The sequence below is a fragment of the Periplaneta americana genome, chromosome 17, assembly GCF_040183065.1.
Source record: "Periplaneta americana isolate PAMFEO1 chromosome 17, P.americana_PAMFEO1_priV1, whole genome shotgun sequence".
In the NCBI taxonomy this organism is placed as follows: Eukaryota; Metazoa; Arthropoda; class Insecta; order Blattodea; family Blattidae; genus Periplaneta; species Periplaneta americana.
In genome coordinates, this window is record NC_091133.1 from 104,790,888 (window position 1) to 104,812,785 (window position 21,898).

A 21,898-nucleotide genomic window follows, 5' to 3' on the forward strand; every position below is an offset into this window, starting at 1 on the left:
GCCACCGGGTGCTTGCCCACTTGCAGTGTAAATAAATACATACATAATCAGCGTGATGGTTCATCGCTTTACTTTCCTCGTTCAGTAGCAGCTCATTTACAGGAATAATTTCCTAGGCGATGGATCGGTCACAGTTGTCCACGAAATTTATCTGTATGTATTATATATTAGATAGTCCCGCGCCGTGGCGTCGCGGTCTAAGGCATCCCGCCTAGGACTCGCGCTACGGAATACGCGCTGGTTCGAGTCCTTATAGGGGAAGAAATTTTCTCATGAAATTTCGGCCAGTGTATGGGACCGGTGCCCACCCAGCATCGGGATGCACTTGGGGAGCTACGATAAGTAGCAAAAATCCGGTTTCGCAAAGCAGCTATTACGGCTGGGGATCATCGTGCTAACCACACGATACCTCCATTCTGGTTGGATGATCGTCCACCTCTGCTTCGGCATGCGGACGTGAGGCCAGCAGCCGGTTAGTCGGCCTTGGCCCTTCAAAGGGCTGTAGCGCCATGGAAAATAGTTATTTATGGTACTTGTGAGGTAAGTGCATCTTTATTGCGCGAGTGGAAAGATTTAAGCATGAGCGCAATAAAGATCACGCTCACAAGACCATACGTAATTTTATCCATGGCCATAACGAAAAATTATGTTTTATAAACGAAAATATGTTGAAAATAAGTCTCATGTAATCACATATGTTGGCATGGATTTTAGAATCGATATGTGTACTAGGTAGGTCATGATGTAGGGGGCTATTTTTTAATATATATATTTTAATTTTAAACGTGCATTTTCGTCTTTCTGAAGTTTCAGGGATTATTTAGTAGCGTTCACGAGACTAATGTGATTAAAATAATTTCACATTTTACTTCTGTAAACTTAAGAGGAATATTAAAAAGTAATTAATGATCGTGTCTGTTTAGCTCAGTTGATTAACACGTGTTGTTATAAAATCCTATAAACCCAACTTCGCAGGTTCAAGTCTCCTCGCCTCCCAAAAGGTAAATTATTACCAATTTAAAAAAAAACATATTAGATATGGATGCAATGCACAAATTACGATGTAGTAGATAGAGAAAAGAGAAGGAGATTGAGTGTATGTATATTTAAGAAATGGTAATATAGAAGTAGAGGTAGTGACATGTAGTAACTAATATATTAACATCTTGAGTAATAGTTCAGTGGAAAACTATACGTATGTACCCGGGTACTAGAAAAATACTAATGAACTGTGAGATAGAGTTCAAACTGTGAGGTAAAGTCTTTATCTCACTAGTGGAATAAAGTAATGTTGAATAAAAGCCTACTTTACAAAAGCAAAAGTATTTAGTAAAGGCATGCTTTTCGTTATGGTCATGGATAAAAAATTATATATTGTATTGCATTGTATTGTATTGTATTGTATTGTATTGTACTGTACTGTACTGTACTGTACTGTGTTGTGTTGTGTTGTGTTGTGTTGTGTTGTGCGTTGTGTTGTATTTTGCGTTGTGTTGTATTTTGTTTTATATTGTATATTTTGTTGGGTTGGGTTGGGTTGGGTTGCGTTTCGTTATGTTGCGTTATATTCCTTCCTTGTACTTTCCGAATGAACTATTCTATAATATTGATTACGAATAAAATGGATCAAAGTATTCAACTATTCAGAAAAAATGTCCTATTGAAACGCACATCTTGGAGTATAATTCCTTCTCTTTCGGTGCCAAGGTAAAAAAAAAAGAGTGTGTTCTTGACAAGAAAAAATATTGCAAGAGAGTTAAAATAATGCATAATAAAAACATTTGTCATCTACATACGTGATAAATAAGAAAACTGACCACCTGACTCAGTTGTATAAACTGAGAAAGATAAATTTTCTTGTTGTGCAAGAAAATGTATATGCAGTAAGCCACAATAAATCAAATTCCCCGGTAACGGAACTGACTATTTATTAGGAGACAACTCGATAAACAATGCGTGTTGTATCATTGTTTCTGCTTAAGTTTAGATACTTTCAAACAATTAATTCACAGGAATCTTTCTTGTAAAGACCGAAAAATGTGTAATTCATGTTTACTAAAATTAATGTGATTGAATATTACCACTTTGTTTATTGCGAGTAGGTCGTGTTTCCCCTGAACAGGTCAACAGACTTTCTTAGGTGTGGGAGCAATGAAAAATTGCAATTCTGTTCCGGTCTAGTAACTTATCATAATGGAACGCAATATATATTTAAAAGTCTTCAATAACAAACGTTTTCAACCAAATTGGGTCATCTTCAGGTTATTATTACATATGTGAACATAGAGAATAATGAAATATAGTGAACAATAATCTCATTCTGAATACAATATGTACAAACATTTTGAAATTAATACTACATCACATTGGATTTTCATTTTTGGATTAATAATGCATGTGTGTACAGAAGTAGCAAAAAAACCGGACCGACCCTTGTAGCTGATTTCAGAGCCTTGTTCACTCCAGAGCACGATAGACTGGTAACTAAGACTTTCGTGGTTCGAGTCCTGCCTGGGAAGGAAACTTTTTTTTTTTTTTGTTCCTTATTCAAATTTACTCTCAATACTTTTCGATTGCAGCGATATTTTACTACTTAATTAACTTATTATCCCCAGAACATGAATCTTATCAGCAATTGAAAAGTCCTAGTCAGTGCTTTCCCCTAAAGAGGGAATAAACTAGTTCAGTGAAGAATTCTCTCCCATAGCATCTAGATAGGCTTTTTATTATGGCAATTTCTCCATATTGATGAACTCGTCACCAGAACATAGTACAAAATGGAAATAGAAGAGTTGGAAAAATTTAAATATCTTGGAGCAACAGCAACAAATATAAATGATACTCGGGAGGAAATTAAACGCAGAATAAATATGGAAAATGCATGTTATCATTTCGTTGAGAATCTTTTATCATCTAGTCTGCTTTAAAAAAAGCTCAAAGTTAGAATAATTTGGTCCACACCTGTGGAGTAACGGTTAGCGCATCTGGCCGCGAAACCAGGTGGTTCGGGTTCGATTCCCGGTCGGGGCAAGTTACCTGGTTGAGATTTTTCCAGGGTTTTCCCTCAACCCAATATGAGCAAATGCTGGGTAACTTTCGGTGCTGGACCCCGGACTCATTTCACCGGCATTATCACCTTCATCTCATTCAGACGCTAAATAACCTAAGCTGTTGATAAAGAGTCGTAAAATAACCTACTAAAATAAAAATATAATAATTCATAAAACAGTTATATTCTCGGTTATTCTGTATGCATGTGAAACTTGGACTCTCACTTTGAGAGGAACAGAGGTTAGGGCGTTCGAGAATAAGGTGCTTAGGAAAATATCTGAGGCTAAGAGGAATGAAATTACAGGAGAATGGAGAACTACACGCATTGCGTTCGTCTGACATAATTAGGAACATTAAATTCAGACGTCTGAGATGTAATACGTATGGGCGACTCCAGAAATGCATATAAAGTGATAGTTGGGAGGTCAGAGGGAAAAAAAATCTTTGGAGACACCGAGACGTGGATGGAAGGATAATATTAAAATTAATTTGAGGGAGGTGGGATATGATTATGGAGACTGGATTAATGTTGCTCTGGATAGGGACCGATGGCGGGCTTATGTGAGGGCGGCATTGATCTTTCGGGTTTCTTAATAGTACATTATGCAACGAGCCTATAATGATAGTATTTAAGAAGCGAGTATGGATATTTATGAAACGAGCGCAAGCGAGTTTCATAATTTTCATACGAGCTTCTTAATTACCATTATAGGCGAGTTTCATACGACTTTTTATGCTCGACCATATTTCTAATTTCAAATTACAGTATACAGATGTATACATTTTATTTGTATCTGACAAGATCGGAAGTGACCTTGTTCTAGGTCGTGAATTGTGAGATGTACGCAGACGCGAAAGTATTGATTTTTTCCGAGGAACAATAATGTCATTGACCTTAATGTAATCCTGTTAAACTTGATATAACATTGATTATTGAATTCGACATTGAAAAACGAGATGACAAATTGAATTTATTTGAATATTATTTACAATTAACGCTAATTATTATAGTAACAGAACATAACCTTCTGCGACAGTATTGGATTTCCAGCCTCCGTGACTTTTCGCTAATTCTCTTTCGATTGCATATCCGAGAATAATCGATACTTGCGGTTTTATAACGGTACAAAGCTGACTCGTTATTGGCTGAACACCTGTAAGCTGAGTTGTCATTGGCTGAACACCTGTACTTTAATGAGTAGGTGTACTTTAAAGGACTGCTACCAGGTGTATAATTACTACATTTCGGCATGGTCGAGCATAAAAACCATTTGTAAGTAAGTTAGTAACCGTGTAATATATGAATAATAGAACAATATGTTGAAAAATAAGTAAAACTTCATAGAGAACGATATATTCTATTCATTGATTATGTGAAAGCTTACGATCGAGCTGACAGGACTAATTTGGAGCAGTTTACATATGGGGAACAGTTCAATTTTTAATTACTGTCATGAAGAAATATTATATGCTTGAACTTGAGTTTTCTCAGATATGATATTCTCAGAAATGAGTTCTTAACAACAGTGCGCAATTGAGGAGTTCGCCAAGGTTACAGCTTATCATCTATCTTATTCAATTTATGTTTTGAAGATATCGTAAGTACCTGGAAAGGCCGACTTATTATGTAAGATAATTTTACTACCAGACATTCAGTGATAACTTCAATGTTCGTGTACGACCAGGTGTTTATCTCAAGCTCTCAAATCAGTATTAAGTAAGTTCTTTATGGACTCAGTAACACAGCAATATAGTTTAAACTTAAAAAACATGAATGGGGAAAAAACAAATACAGCGATATTTATGGCGAATAGTTGATAATATCTTGAAACAGTTTCACAGAACGATGCAGTAGGACAAGTTTTTATTTGTCACGAACACCTTCTATAAATTAGACATCAATTATCAGATACAGAAGTACAATCAAATTCATCTTTACGTAGATTATGGCTTCAATTTTAGACTGGTGTTCACAAATTCATAATAATGTGAAAATTAACCCGAAGAAATGAAAGAAGCTGCAGGGAGAGTAGCATTGGAATTATTACCATCAAAATCAAGGAAGCAATATTGTGGTATACAGTACAACAGGTTTATGAAATGGTGAAAGATGAATTTTCAAATATAAACGTCGAGAAAATTCTTCCTACTCGTTCAAGCGATATTTATAATCCTAATTGAATTCCCGGAGGCTTATTGTTAGGTTTCGTAACAAGCTGTTTTTTACGGGATGGGTTGTTAGCTCTTCGCCCAACCCCCAAGCTGGAGGACCATCCCTTATCGGCTGTCCACGACTGCTTATTCAATATATTCGTAGCTACCCTCCATATCTGGAGGCAGTCTCCTCTATCCGCAACCTGATTCCCAAGAAACTAGTTCGATTAATTAAAATGTGTCTTAGTGAAACTTGCAGCAGAGTTCGTATAGGCCAGTTTCTATCTGATGCTTTTCCAATTCACTGCGGGCTAAAGCAGGGAGATGCACTATCACCTTTACTTTTTAACTTCGCTCTAGAATATGCCATTAGGAAAGTTCAGGATAACACAGAGGGTTTGGAATTGAACGGGTTACATCAGCTTCTTGTCTATGCGGATAGCGTGAATATATTAGAAGAAAATCCACAAACGATTAGGGAAAACGCGGAAATTCTACTTGAAGCAAGTAATGAGATAGGGTTGGAAGTAAATCCCGAAAAGACTAAGTATATGATTATGTCTCGTGATCAGAATGTTGTACGAAATGGAACTATAAAAGTTGGAGATATATCCTTCGAAGAGGTGGAAAAATTCAAATATCTTGGAGCAACAGTAACAAACGTAAATGACACTTGGGAGGAAATTAAACGCAGAATAAATATGGGAAATGCGTGTTATTATTCGTTGAGAAGCTTTTGTCATCCAGTCTGCTGTCAAAAAATCTGAAAGTTAGAATTTATAAAACAGTTATATTACCGGTTCTTCTGTATGGCTGTGAAACTTGGACTCTCACTTTGAGAGAGGAACAGAGATTGAGGGTTTTTGAGAATAAGGTTCTTAGGAAAATATTTGGGGCTAAGAGGGATGAAGTTACAGGAGAATGGAGAAAGTTACACAACACAAAACTGCAAGCATTGTATTCTTCACCGGACATAATTAGGAACATTAAATCCAGATGTTTGAGATGGGCAGGGCATGTAGCACGTATGGGCGAATCCAGAAATACATATGGGAGGCCAGAGGGGAAAGACCTTTAGGGAGGCTGAGACGTAGATGGGAGGATAATATTAAAATGGATTTGAGGGAGGTAGGATATGATAGTAGGGACTGGATTAATCTTGCTCAGGATAGGGACCAATGGCGGGCTTATGTGAGGGCGTCAATGAACCTCCGGGTTCCTTAAAAGCCAGTAAGTAAGTAAGTAAGTAATTGAATTCCCTTAAATTCTGGCAAGGATGTAGATTCCTGCATAACAGGTTACGAAAGATAGAAAAGACATATTGTTATCGAACACCTGCCGCTATAGACAGTATGCGAAGCTCATGCGTCTCGCGGAGTAGTCCAATGTCCGTTTAACGAATGTCCGAGTATCAATCGGTTGGACGGCTCTGGATCATGAACGACGATAATATTGAGCCATCCAGGAGTTCCAAGAATCGTTGCAAGGACGCGATTATCATCGTATACCTTTCAAATTATATTTCCTCCTCTCTCCTAATTGATTGAAGCACGCATCATGAAACTACAATCATTAGATTTGAGAGTAATTTTATTTTTGTTAATAACTTTTTATGCCCCCACATAAGCCCGCCATCGGTCTCTATCCTGTGCAAGATTAAACCAGTCACTATCATCATAACCCACTTCCCTCAAATCCATTTTAATATTATCCTCCCATGTACGCCTCGGCCTCCTCAAAGGTCTTTTTCCCTTCGGCCTCCAAACTAACACTCTATATGCATTTCTGGATTCACCTATACGTGCTACATGCCCTGCCCATCTCAAACGTCTGGATTTAATGTTCCTAATTATGTCAGGTGAAGAATGCAATGCATGCAGTTTTGCGTTGTGCAACTTTCTCCGTTCTCCTCTAACTTCAGCCTTCTTAGCTCCAAATAATTTCCTAAGAATTTCAAGCGTACACTCTTTTTAATTAGGAAAAGTAAATTTCCTTAAATTGTTACTCTATTTGTGTAGTTACAAAATGTCGTCATAGTTCCTGTATGATGAAATGCGCTTGGTATTCTGTCCTATATATCTGTGGATCTCTCTAGCCAGGCGCAACCGCTTCAAGGCCGGATATGCGAACGAATGTCTAACCTCTGCAACCCATCGAATATAAACCGGTTCTAAGCGCTGTTCTGCTGTACTCTACAAGATGCTCCCAGCAGTGCTTACACACAAAGAATTTCTGTAAGCATTTGCAACAAATTCAGCATTAATATTACGTTTTCTTAAAAATTCGTGTGAAAAAGGTACGACTATCAATGAAATAGTTCTTGAAGCAATTTATTTAATTTTTGTACGTTTTTTTAATAAAGTCATTTTTAAAAGTACGCTTGCTTCTATCGAATCGTTTTATTGATCGGTTACGATTAATATCGTGGGATGGCTTGGGGAAAACATATTTTAAGTCTTGCCTAGCGTTCAAAGATCTACCTTTATGAATGGGTGTCAAAAAATATTTTAAATAATTGAAACATGTGGTTGCTAGCCATAAAAGGGAATTAAAATGCAGAGGATATAAAATATACAGTTATTAAAAAGAAGCGCTAAAGTACTAACTAAAAGACAAAGCGAATCTTGGACGTCCGAAAAAGTTAAGCCGGAAAAGTTTCAATCGTTTACAGAGTATCGTTACGCATTTCAAAGTTGCAATGCAACCATTACAACAGTAAATAGTCGAAGTTGCATTATAAGGCGCATCATGCATTTATTTATTTATTTATTTATTTATTTATTTATTTATTTATTTATTTATTTATTTATTTATTTATTTATTTAAATATACAGAATAAAGAATATAATTACAAACAAACAATAGAAATAGAAATAAAATAATACAATCAATATAAAAAAGGAGATACAGTAGTATTTACAAAATTTGAAACCGAATGAGCAGCGCTCGTGTTCGGTCGCAGTTCAGATATAATATTAATATAGACCTATAAGGGATTATAAAATAATATAAAATAGGAAATAAAAATTAAAATTACAGTAACAGAAATTATATAATACATTATTAATATAAGAGAAATATAGAAAAAAAATAATTATAATAGTAAAAATAAATAAGTAAAATAAAATAGGAACTAAAATTTAAATTACAACGGAAATGGAATTATATAATATAATATTAACACTAGAGAAGAATATCATCGCACGTGAAAAGTAGGACTAATGTATATATATATATATATGCAAAGGCCAATTAATCGGTTTCCGTACTGCTCTGAAAGTAGGTAACACACAGGACATAAGAAGAAATAGTCCACCATGAACATGACACATTTCATTTGGCTGCCAAAAATCAATGAATGGAAATAAGTTGGTAACATGCATTGCAATATGTAGAGAAACTGTGGAAATTTCGTTGGCTATTTTTAAAAACCCGCGCGAGAGGTTGTACGTGGCGCTGCGGTAGCTTAAGTCAAAATGGCGACAGCGCAAGAGCGAGCACAAGCGATCTGGTGGTATGCTGAAACAAATTCGGTGATTCAAGTGCAACGCAACTTTCGGCGCGTGTTCCAGAAAGACCCACCATCACGGAATACCATTAAGACATGGAAACAGCAGTTTTTGGCAACGGGAAGTGTGGTGAAATTGCAAGGTGGCGGTAATGTGCGCGTACCAGAGGAGCGTGTAGCAGCAGTGAGACAGGCGAATGAACGAAGTCCACGCAAGTCAGTTCGACAAGCGGGACGAGAACTGCAGATGCCGAAGTCCACGGTACATAAGATACTGCATCGCTCTCTTGGGTTTCATGCATACAAATTGCAGTTGGTTCATGAACTGAAACCAGATGACGGTAATAAGAGGCAGGCATTTGCTGTCGACATGTTACAGCACATTGATGAAGACCCAACATTTTTAACTCTCATTGCTTTTTCCGATGGGGCCACTTTTTATTTATCGGGCAAAGTCAACACACATAATGCGCGTATTTGGGGGTCAGAAAACCCACGCTGCATTGTGGAATACATTCGTGACAGCCCGAAATTAAATGTGTGGTGCGGATTGATGCACAATTTGATCATCGGCCCCATTTTCTTTGCAGAACAAACAGTTACACGCAATATCTACCTCGACATGTTGGATCAATTTGTTGTGCCTCAGTTAATGCATTTGCAGTCGAACATCTTCTTTCAACAGAACGGCGCCCCACCACATTGGAGCCTGATCGTTCGAGAATTTCTCGACACACAATTTCCCGGTCGCTGGATTGGGCGTGATGGACCGACAAGATGGCCACCTCGATCACCGCATATTACCTCTCTAGACTTTTTCTTGTGGGGATATGCCAAGAACAAAGTGTATACAGGACACAAAATTCGTGATCTTCAACAGCTACGCGGCCGCATAAGAGATGCCGTCAATTCCGTTACGCCCGAGATGCTTCAGAAGGCCTGGCAGGAAATTGAATTCAGGCTAGATGTTCTTCGTGCAACGAGAGGATCTCATGTTGAGCCGTACTGATTTTTTTAATAAAACTTGGTGAGTTACTCTTTATATTGCATGCATTCTTTTCTTTTTACCCCCAAGCAGTATGAATTATACAGCAATTTCAAATGTGTCAGGTTCATGGTGGACACCCTGTATATCTAGAACCATGGAAACTCCTGGAATTTATAGTAAATGCATTACTTAAAAGGCAGAGAAGAAGTCTAACCATAGGGGATGTATGGAGAGATTCCAGAAGAAATCGCAATAGGTCCTTGATATATTAGCACAAAATCATGCATAGAAGCTCAGTTGTTAAAGACGATCTGATGATATTAAGACTCGGCAGCCATGGGAGCAATGATCTTCAGTGACACGCAAATGTATGTTTAAAGGTACAATAAATATAAGTGCAGTTCAAAAATATATTGAATGCACGTTGCATTACGCATAAATAGCGCCTTGCAGAAGCGGCAACAAGCGAAACGAGGCTGTCAGTGAAGTAGTCGCAGCAGCAAGGCGTTTTACAATTTGTAACTTTGCTTTCCGAATTGCCTTCTATGAGTCTGCCGTACTTATTGTTATTTATGAACTGTTTCATTGCTCTTCATTCCAGACGCGATCTCACCGATTTGTCTGCTACGGAATGACGAGGATAAGGTTCTCCAGGGCGCGCCTATAATTCCTGTATGGGGAAGGACTGGTAAGTACTGAATGTATTATTTTTTTTATTTTTTTATGCTCGACCATACCGAAATGTAGTAATTAAACACCTGGTAGTAGCCCTTTAATGCACCGCATTAAAGTACACCTATTCATTATAATTCATTTGTTCAGTCAATGAAAAATCACCTTTGTACTGATTGTACCATTATAAAACCGCAAGTATCGATTATTCTCGGATATGCAATCAAAAGACAATTAGCGAAAAGTCACGGAGGCTGGAAATCTAATACTGCCGCAGAAGGTTATCTTCTGTTACTATAACAATTAGCGTTAATTGTAAATAATATTCAAATAAATTCAATTTGTCATCTCGCTTTTTAATTCTAAATCAATTTCCAGATTATATGAAGCCTAATCTTCATGTTATTCTCTAGATTATATCAAGGTCAATGACATTCGTGTTTCACAAAAAAATAAATACTTTCGCGTCTGCGCACATCCCACAATTCAGGTCAGTTCCACTCCTCACATAACCATAACATGAATACTTCTGAATAATTTCAAGTTAGAAATATGGTCGACCATAAAAAGTCACATGAAACTTGCCTATAATGGTAATTAAGACGCGAGTATGAAAATTATGAAACTCGCTTGAACTCGTTTCATAAACATACTCGCGTCTTAATTAGTACCATTATAGGTTCGTTGCATAATGTACTATTATTTATTTAACTAGCTAGCTAGTGAGTACAAATTAAATTTATAAAACAAAAATGTTTCTAGCCTCTACCGTACGAGCCAGGCTCGTGTACGGTGTGGTCTTAGTCAATAATATAACATAAAATTTACAAGAACAGTTTACTAAATTATATGAAAAATGTGTTATTTGGATTTCCTTGATCTCATTGGAAGTTGTTAAACAAAAGAAGATGAAAATAATATTCTCCCCTTAATCTGAAACTCAAATTGTGATATGTACAGTTCTAAATAAATGAAACTCTGTTCGATTCCCGAGAGCAAATTAGAATCTAATTACATTTCTATAAAAAAAAGAAGTATTTTCCTTCGCTTGCGCTCGTCCTAAGTTATTGTAGATTGTGGCGGTTTCGCACCATGGAAATTACAAGTCTACAGAGCTACTTTAGACTCTATTTAAGTTATCTGAACTGTATTGGAATGGAATGGAATTTACGGGAGGAGGGCACTATGGGCACTATGGCCCAACTCTGCGGCCTATTGCGCTGTCGCCCTCGGTAGCGTAGTTCGTATAGCGCTGGCCTTCTCTGCTCGAGGTTGCGGGTTCGATTCCGGCGGAGGTCGATGGCATTTAAGTTTGCTTAAATGCGTCAGGCTCATGTCAGTAGATTTACTGGCATGTAAAAGAACTCCTGCGAGACAAAAATCCCGGCACACCGGTGACGCTTATATAACGTCTGCAGTTGCGAGCGTCGTTAAATAAACCATAATTTAATTTATATTGCGCTAGGCGCATTCCCAAATTCACAGCGGCTGACTACACTAAGGTTCGCTGCGTACCCAGGTTTCGAGCAGGATACCCCTCTCGTCGATAGGCCACCTTCTCCCATGCATCGTCCGGTTATTGTATGGAATGATGACGAAATGAAGAAATGGTGACGGAATGATGTAGATGTAGAGAACCCCGAGAAAACCCCCAACTGGAAGACGGAGTTACGCTGCCCCGAAGACATTATGATAAGATGATTATTGTCAGGATATATCTTAAACCTAAGCCTAACCTAATTGATATTTTCATTCTGAAAAAGCGGTGTAGATCGATAAGCAATTGAATAAAGTGAATATAGGTTAAATGGGTCCGTCTTCTTGCTTATCACGTAATGTGTAGTCTTATATTATTAACTATGCCACATTTATTGATAGGATTAACGTTTTCGGCAATTATTTGCCATCATCAGACTGTCATAAGTGTCATATTACACACACAAGGTTTTTGGAAAAATAGTAGTTTTCAGTGAAATGTCAATTTTTCAACACAATTTTCCTATTTTCCAAAATCCATCTGTCGTCAGTTTTGAGAACTAGCTAATTGCATTCACGGCCGACTTGATGGTCGCTTCGCTTCTTCTTTACAAAGAAGCGAATGGAGCATTAAGTCTGCCGTGTTGCATTTCAGAATAAAACAAAACACACACTACAGTAAACAATATTACACGAAGGCCATGATCTGCAAAAATGGTGACATATTTAGAGCTCAAATTAAATTGGTTATTAAGAACTCAACTTACTAAAAATAATTTACAGGTTCGATTCTGTGGTGTGTAATTTTCTGGGTACAGCTGTGTATTGGATATTAAAAAATTCAAAACTTGAGGTGGTTTGTTGACATTATTACCATTAGAGATGAAATGTTAATGTAGTTAATGGCATGATGTGACTATTTTTCATTAATTATACATACTAATGCTATATTGATATAAAAGTGAAACGTTTTGGGGTTATATAAGTAGATGTAGAGAATAACTTAAATTAGATTATGTTTTCTATATTTTACTGAGTGGCGGCTATATAGTATATATAGCATATATTACTGAAAGCTATAAAATTTACGTAAGATAATAATATTATTAAAAATCAAATATTTTTATAGCTATTAATCAAGTGGAGTTGGATCTTTTTCATATAATTAATAGCTGTGTGGTATAGATATTTATATGCGTGGTTCTCTTCAGTACTAGCTCGAGAGAGAGTATGAAATGTGAAATAATTACTTGTGCTTCTAGCTACTGACTGACAATGTCGGAGGAAAGCTTCCTATAGTGACGCCACTACATCTACACTACGTAGCTTATGCTTATTGCCCGATAACAGGGAATCACAACAAGTTGTATTGCCTTACTTGATAGGCATGAGCGAAAGGCGAGAGATTTGTTTAAATTAAATAATGTTTACACCCGAGCTCTTACCTGTTGTGTTTCACAAACAAAACGTGGAATTAAATCATCTTCAGCAACAATAATCATCCTAATTATGTATTGCATTCTTGACCTTGTTAATTTATTCGCTAATAATAACATTGATATGCTACCTAGCAGTTCTCAGAACTTGAGGCGATACTTTTACAAAAATGGATCACGGATACACCACACAGCGATTAGAAACAAGAAGCAACCTTAGAAATATGACGTACTTCTGAGTGATATAATTGATTTAATTTTAAAATATTTAAACGCTCTTGTAAAAAAATTATTTAAGTAAGAAAAATCCAAGATTTATGTGTATATAATAGATTTCCTGAAAATATGTATTTACATACCTTTTTTTCTGAAAATATGTGTTTTTATGTGAAATAAAATTCGGTTTTTAAAATTGAAACTTCATATTCGAAATTTTGAACTTTGTTAATTGTGTTTTATCATACGCAAAAAGAATATTTAATTACATAGGAATCCCCTCCCTAATAATAACACTCCATATATCCACACCAGAGAGTTACATGCAATTACGTCACGCGGTGGAGTCTCAAGAGGCCGAGAGTAAGCACATGATGTATGTCAGTGTATCTGTTTGGCACTCTATAGATCCCATTCATTAAAACAAACATTTGTGAAAGAAACTTCTGATAGTCCGCTCCGAGAGTGTATAGTGCGCCTCAAGAACAGTTTACTAAATAAGATAAAAATTAGAATAATATAATAATAATTATAATAATAATAATAAATATGAAAATAATAATGATAATAATAGTAATAATAATAGTAATAATAATAGTAATAACAATAATAGTAGTAGTAGTAGCAATAATAACTATAACAATAATAATAGTAATAATAATAATAATTATAATAGTAAAAATAATAATAATAATATTACTGTAATTTTATCATTTACAGCAGAAAATCAGACTATTCGCAAATGCTTCTGAAGGAAATGTTCTTGTTGTTGTTGTTGTTGTTGTTGCTTCTGTTGTTGTTGCTGTTGTTCAGTCAACTGTCCTAAGAAATGTCTATATTTTGATTAGATAAACGTTACCGATTAAGAATTAGTTGTCTTCAGGTGCATTTTTAATGCAATGATATTTATGAACAGATTTTTTTATGTAATCTGAAATGTGTTTCTATAGTGAAATTATGTAAAAATTCAGCAATTCTACGGAAATGCTTTTACAGTCCACAATTCCTACTGTTTAATTCAGAACAAAATCATAATCAATGAAATGAAAAATTTACATCTTTTACATTGTCAAAACAAATACATGAGATAAGAGTGTACTAGATGAAAATGTTATATCACAAGGTATAAAATACAGTATGTAGCTTAGAAAGATAATTCCAATATTATCACACTTCATCATAACTTAACAGAATTCTTGTACAATAAAAATATATTTTCACAATACTATGTACTTGTGTAGACAAACAATTTGTCTCATATCCAACTCAATTTAATCACAATTCTGCTCAACCTTCTCCTACTGCTCAAAATACATTTAGTGGTAAACCGATTCTGGTTGTCTGCCTACTCCTTATCCTCTTCTTGTGCATTTCCCCTTTATTCTCCGCCGCTTTTGCTTGTCCGCCACCTTCTGGTCTAAAACTTGATGAGTATTGCCTCCTTTATGCTCCGCCGCCTTTACTTGTCCGCCTCCTTCTGGTCTATAACTTGATGAGTATTGCCTCCTTTATGCTCCGCCGCGTTTACTTGACCGCCACCTTCTGGTCTATAAATTGATGAGCATTGCATTCTTTATGCTCCGCTGCTTTTGCCTTTCTTCCTCCTCCTGTTCTTGCTCTTACTGAATATTGCACCCATTATGGTCCGACGCTTTTGCTTTTCTTCCTCCTTCTCTACTTCCTCTTACTGAATTTTGCGCCGTTTATTCTGCGTCGCTTTTGCTTTTCTTCCTCCTCCTCTACTTCCTCTTACTGAATATTGCGTCCATTATGGTCCGCCGCTTTTGCTTTTCTTCCTCCTCCTCTACTTCCTCTTACTGAATTTGGCGCCGTTTATTCTGCGTCGCTTTTGCTTTTCTTCCTCCTCCTCTACTTCCTCTTACTGAATATTGCGCCCATTCTGCTCCGACGCTTTTGCTTTTCTTCCTCCTCCTGTTCTTGCTCTTACTGAATATTGCGCCCTTTATGCTCTGACGCTTTTGCTTGTGTTCCTTCTTCTCTTCTTCCGTTTACTGAATATTCCGCCTTTTCTGCTTCTCCGAATTTGGTTCTCTGCACGCATGTAATGCTTTGCTTTCTGATCATTATGGTATTTCTGCTCCATAATTTTCGCTACTGCGCATGCTTCTGCTGCTCCCCCGGTATGCATACCGCTTACATATATTTATCTGCATGCTTTTGCTACTACTCTTTCTCATCCTCGGCTTACATTTGCACTTTTAATGTTCCTTCTATTCCTTTTTCACATCGTTATTCATTTCTTGCTATACATTCTGTCTTTCTTTATCTTCCTCCCATAATCTGCTAATTATAATAGCTTTCTTTTTTATTTCATTTCTTCATTAGACCATGAACATCATTCCACTTACCTCAGCTTCACGCGTACTCGATAAAAGTGGCGTATGAATAGTCTTCTTCACAACAGCTCTTTTCACTAAGAACAAGAACAAGATTATAAAATATACTTTTGACTCATAATAATTATTTAAATACCACTTACAACTTATAAAATATGTGGTCACTTTTATACCGAATAAAGACAGAAAGCTTAAAATTTTAACTTGTGATTAAATTGAAAGTAAATGTGTTTCGATAGCATTCTTATTTATAATTTAACACTTCGTGTAATTAAGAGGGTTGAAGACTGCACATAGAAAGTATGTACGTACCAAGAGACAAATCGTAGAAATCAGAGCTTTCTTGTGCTGCTAGTAATGTAATATCGTAGATTCTGCATATCTATAGGACTAAGAGGGCTATATAAAATACAAAGAGAAATAAATTTTCTAAGTAGTTTGAGGCAGAACATAGTTTCAAATCTTTATATATATATATATATATATATATATATATATATATATATATATAGGCTTATAATTTTGAACGATATTGGCACTTACATCTTTTCTATGTCTAGTTTTCAGACATGCATTGACACCAACCACTTTACTCAGCTATTGAATTATATATATAGGCCTATAATTTTGAACGATATTGGCACTTACATCTTTTCTATGTCTAGTTTTCAGACATACATTAACACCAACCACTTTACTCAGCTATTGAATTATGAATTATTTTACATTAATCTTTACCAACTTATTCTTGTTCATATTTTATAAATTTTTTCAATTACAAAACCCAAGTTCTTTGTTGACTTCAATCCCTCATCAAAGAATGTACAGACAGGAAGGCAAAGGATCAACTCAACTTCAACAATGTTACTGTCTTTCTTCCACTTCAGATCGAGAATCCTGAGGATTTAAGAACATTGTTTACTTATGGGCACGAAGCGTCTATGAAATTTTGTAGATAATTGGAGAGGTGAGACTGAGATAGTATAAAGCCACATTTTTAACACACAATCTTTTTGTGAGAGTAAATTTCTTACACATAATATGTGGAAGCTATTAGTAAAATATTACAAATTTTACACAAGAAATAACTGAAGTATACGCTGAAGAAATTATGAACTACCGCACCTAATGACACTAAACCTTTAATACGCCCCCTTGTGAAAGATTGTCGTCTTGCCTTAGAATTGTAATATTCTCACCCAATCATTTAGTTCTTCGAAAGTAATTTTTTTGGAGTTTCCTATTCTACTGTGTTTCATTCAGCATTGTTTCTTTTCTCTCAAGTGTAAATAAAGAACAACGTATAGATTTCGTCATTTTACAAGAAAGTCATAAAGTAGGCCTAATCCGCAAGTTACAACAGAGAACAGTTGGTAGAATATTGTAGTGCTGCGTAAAAATGCATCAATTACACATCGGAGTGTCACTGGTTGCAACCCAAGTTTTACCGAGGATTGCATATGACACGAAGTTTGCATCAAGCCATGAAACGCTTAGGTTTCACACTATTTTTAATACTAGCATAAAATTAAAATATTAAAGTACATAGTATATAATGTTATAATATTTCGTTTAAAATCCCACATTGCTACAAGAAGCGAATAGACGAGCATTTGTTAGTTTAGCTTAGACTAAGCTAAATCGTTACGAAATTAACAATTGTTGTTTTCGCTTCCAGTTTATTCGAGATTACGAAAAATACCGAAAATTATTATGGATAGTTATCTGACGAATAGTAAATGATCGCTGAAACAGCGGACAATGTGAGAAACAAACTGATCCTTCAAAAATTTAGACAAACTTATGAGGGAATATCAATAATTATTGTTCACAGGCTCATCTTGCAATAAAAACGTAACTAATTTGACAGAAAACGTTATATTGGCCATTTCCCAGTAAAATCTAAATAAATGAAATTTTCCATATTATTTGTTTATTTATTGAAATCCTGGGTGAATTTGAGTCGCTGTAATCTGATTGTATTAATATAGTTTAAATTGTAATTTATAAAGCAAAGTGTCCTAATGCGGGAAAGTAGTGCTGCATTGCTTTATTACCACCCTCGTCATCAATTGTTTTTCTTAAGTGTAGGAAATGTATGTCCTTAAAATCTGAAATTAGGTAGGTACTTCTCACATTACCATATAGTAGTATAAAAGTACATTCAGATATGTGATATGTGTTAGTGTATGAAACGGTGTTGTATAGTTTAGTACAGGGCCAAACTTTAGTCAAGCGGTAGTTTTAATCTATCGAAAAAAATCATGTTTTCTACAAAACGTCTATTCCAAATATGGATGTACGTATGACCCATCACTTCCAATGTTCCTCGAATTGAATCGAGTAAGAACGAAAAACACAAAAAAATTCATTTAAAGCACAATAAATCTCTACCGAACCTCACTGTTTTCCATTAAACATACTGATTTTAAGTATTTAAATAAATGCTTAATTAACAAAATTGGCAATTACCCCAAAATCACAGGTTTACTTATTAATAAAATGCTCCATGTTTCAGTGGACGAAAGTAATATGCCAATACACACATCGATGTATCACATGTTCTTTAATTATTCACAAATTTATCATGTTCCCTCCTTTTTTTCTCACACTGTAGGAATATTTTTGCTTACCTTAGACGCTACTGACGTAGAACTTATGGTTTTCATATCTCTTCTTCCAACCTTACTATAATTATACTTTTTACAAGTATTTAATATAGTGTATTCATGGTGTACGATTAAGTATATTCACAATTTATGATGAGGCTGAAAAAATGATAAATCCATGAGTTATCAAGTATGTGTTTCATTCATTAGCCACTCCAAGTGACTTTTTATCTACAAATGATAGCCATCTCTCACCGAATATAATTGTAAGTAAAAAAAATCACTATTTAAGTTTATCATTCAGGAAATGTATTACACTCTGGAACAGAAAAAGAATCCATTCTTGGTGAAAAAAATAGTTCGTCCGTCAAAGAAGGAGAGGAGCTATAACAAAATTATTTTCTGATCTTTGCATAAGAATCGTGTTTCCTTCAAAGGGTCTATTCCACATTTTGTTGTATGCATGACCCATCAATTCCAATATTTCTCGAATTAGAATCGAGAAAGAAAGAAAAATCCAAAAAGGGAATTTAATGGACTACAAATCTCTACCAACCTTCTTGCCTTTCCATCAAACATACAGATTTTAAGTATTTTAATAAATGCTTAAGGAACAAAATTGGCAATTACCCCAAAATCACAGGTTTAATAATTAATAAAAGTTCCCATGTTTTAGTGGACGAAGGTCATATGCCAATACACACATCGATGTGTCACATGTTATTTCATTATTCTTAAATTTATCATGTTCCCTCGTTCTTTTCTCACTTACCTTACACGGTACAGACGTAGAACTTATCAATACTGGATAGTGTAGGTCTCGTTTTGATATTTCCTCTTCCAACCTTACTATAATTATACTTTTTAAAACTCATTAAAATAGTGTCATCATGGCGTACGATTAAGAATATTCACAATTTATGATGATGCTGAAAAAGTGATAAATCCATGAGAAATCAAGTACGATTTTCATTCATTTGCCACTCTAAGTGACTTTTTAGCTACAAATGATATCCGTCTCTCACCGAATATCATTGTAAGTGAAAAATATCATTATTTAAGATTAACATTCAGGAAATGTATTATATTCTGGAACAGAAAAAGAATCCATTCTTGGTGAAAAAATAGTTCGTCCGTCAAAGAAGAAGAGGAGATGTGACAATTATTTTCTGACTCTTGCTTAAAAATCGTGTTTCCTAAAAAGAGTCTATTCCAAACTTTGTTGTATGAATGACTCATCAATTCCAATGTTTCTCGAATTGCAATAGAAGAATTTTTACTGTACTTGAACATATTTTGAGGGTGTACATTTCCTACTTTAGTTTTCTTGAAGAACAAAATATTGTACATGTTTATTGCATTCAGGACCCTAATGGTCACTCAAATTCTTTGAGCTGATGTCTTTAATGTATAAATAAAAAAACGCCACAAGAATATCTATAATTTAGCCAGACATTGCAAAAGTAACAGCTCAAGTAGGAAATCTATAAACCTGGTGTCATTTTGCACAGCAAAAACATGCTACAACGTAAATAATTTTGTATTTATGTATTTTCAAACTATGATGGAATCAAAATCTAATTTTACATAATTCGTATAAACTAATACCTCTGTTGTTTATAAAAGAAAATTCAAAATTCTGTTACCAGGATCAAATTCTAGAGAGGAGTAGATATACAAAAAAATACAAAATTAAAAAAATACACACTTTGTAGACTAACATTTAAACACCGTAATAAAATATTTAACAAGTACGCTGCATAAAGATGATGACGATAAAATTAATAGCAATAATACTAGTAATAATTGAGCTAATTTCAGAGTGAAGGAAAGATGATTTGAGAATGGTGACAGATTATAATTATTATACAAACTTTCATTATTATTATTATTATTATTATTATTATTATTATTATTATTAGCAGGAAAACATATTGATAACAACAAAAATATAAAATTGACAGAAATAATATAATTTACTTAGGAAACAAATTAACATACATGATACATGATAATAAAAATAATACAATAATGATACTAATAATAATAATAATAATAATTATTATTATTATTATTATTATTATTATTATTATTATTATTATTATTATTATTATTATTATTATTATTATTATTATTATAAGTTTTATTTTCCTGGCAGAGTTAAGGCCATGAGGCCTTCTCTTCCACTCAACCAGGATCAAATCACATACAGAAAAATACATACCATTATGCAAATATTAACTTTAAAAAATAATAAGCATAATAAAGTAAAAAAGAGAAATTGAATGCATATACACAAACAGTATTAACTTTAAAATCATTATAGGGCTAAATAATATAAACCTGGGAAATCTGTCCTAAGACCATTTAGTCTAGAATTGAAAATGTCATGACCACAAGTAGTCAATTCTGGCTGAAGTTTTATTACCGAATTATACAGACGTGTTCCATAATTTGTACTACAGATATATAGTAAAACATACGATGTGAAGACATGGGGTGCTATTCATAGACATTTCGCTAGCCCGCGCTACGAGCGTGCTAAACAAGACCCGGCTATCGACTGATAACTTGTACAGGATTCATATCATATCATATCGCTAACACAGGTTTATGAATTTGAAAAACGTTAGTTCGCTGATCATGCACCGGAAGCCTTCACTAAGATTGTCTATCAGTATGACCCTTAAGGTTCAAGTAAAGTAATAATTTTATTTCATGGGTTTGAGCTACAAAATTAACTAGATTTTCCTCACAGATATTTCATTGAAGAGTATTTATAAATTTGGTTAATACTAAAAACATTAAATTCGGAAGGGATCAAGTTTTTTAAAACGAATTGGGTAAATCAAAAAATTAATCAGGAACACGCGCAACTTATTGCTGAGTTCGTTGTGCGCAAGAAAGTGGCTTGTATTCCGACTGAGGTGTTTAGAATTTATTTCCTTTTAGAGAGGCAGATCACTGAGAATCAAACCGTAACTCGTCTCCACCTACGCATACTTATGAAATGTACATCTACATAAGCGATTCACATATTTTTGGGTAGGTGAATCTAATCAGGACGCGAAGTCTAAAAACAAATCTGCTGTTGAAGTTGTTGCTCGCAGAGAGAACAAACTATCAGGTAGAAATATATTTCAACGTAAAATAATGACAAAGATTGTTTTCTCACCCTTCTATACATATCAATATAGCTTTAAGAGAAATAGACCTACAACTAGCACCGGTCTGTTTCTTCACAACGTGTTGGTATTTTTCTGGATTGTGTTTGCAATCGGTGGGTTATATATGTCTATTTTATGTTGTTTTTATTTAAGTATACTTATTTAGTAGTCTACTTACTTTATTATTACTTAGAATGCATCAGCGAAATAACTATACTGATATTAATATGACATCTATGCATTGAAAATTGTAAACGTGTAGTT

At 34.8% G+C, this 21,898-nt stretch overlaps 1 long non-coding RNA gene across 1 annotated transcript in view; it reads left to right on the plus strand.

The window, feature by feature from the left end:
- The window catches only part of LOC138693139 (uncharacterized), a 399,597-nt gene that overhangs the window by 143,930 nt on the left and 233,769 nt on the right, over positions 1-21,898 (plus strand). The window contains exon 2 of the long non-coding RNA XR_011330232.1: positions 10,303-10,389. This is a non-coding gene — a long non-coding RNA (uncharacterized lncRNA). The remainder of the gene's footprint in view (positions 1-10,302; positions 10,390-21,898) is intronic.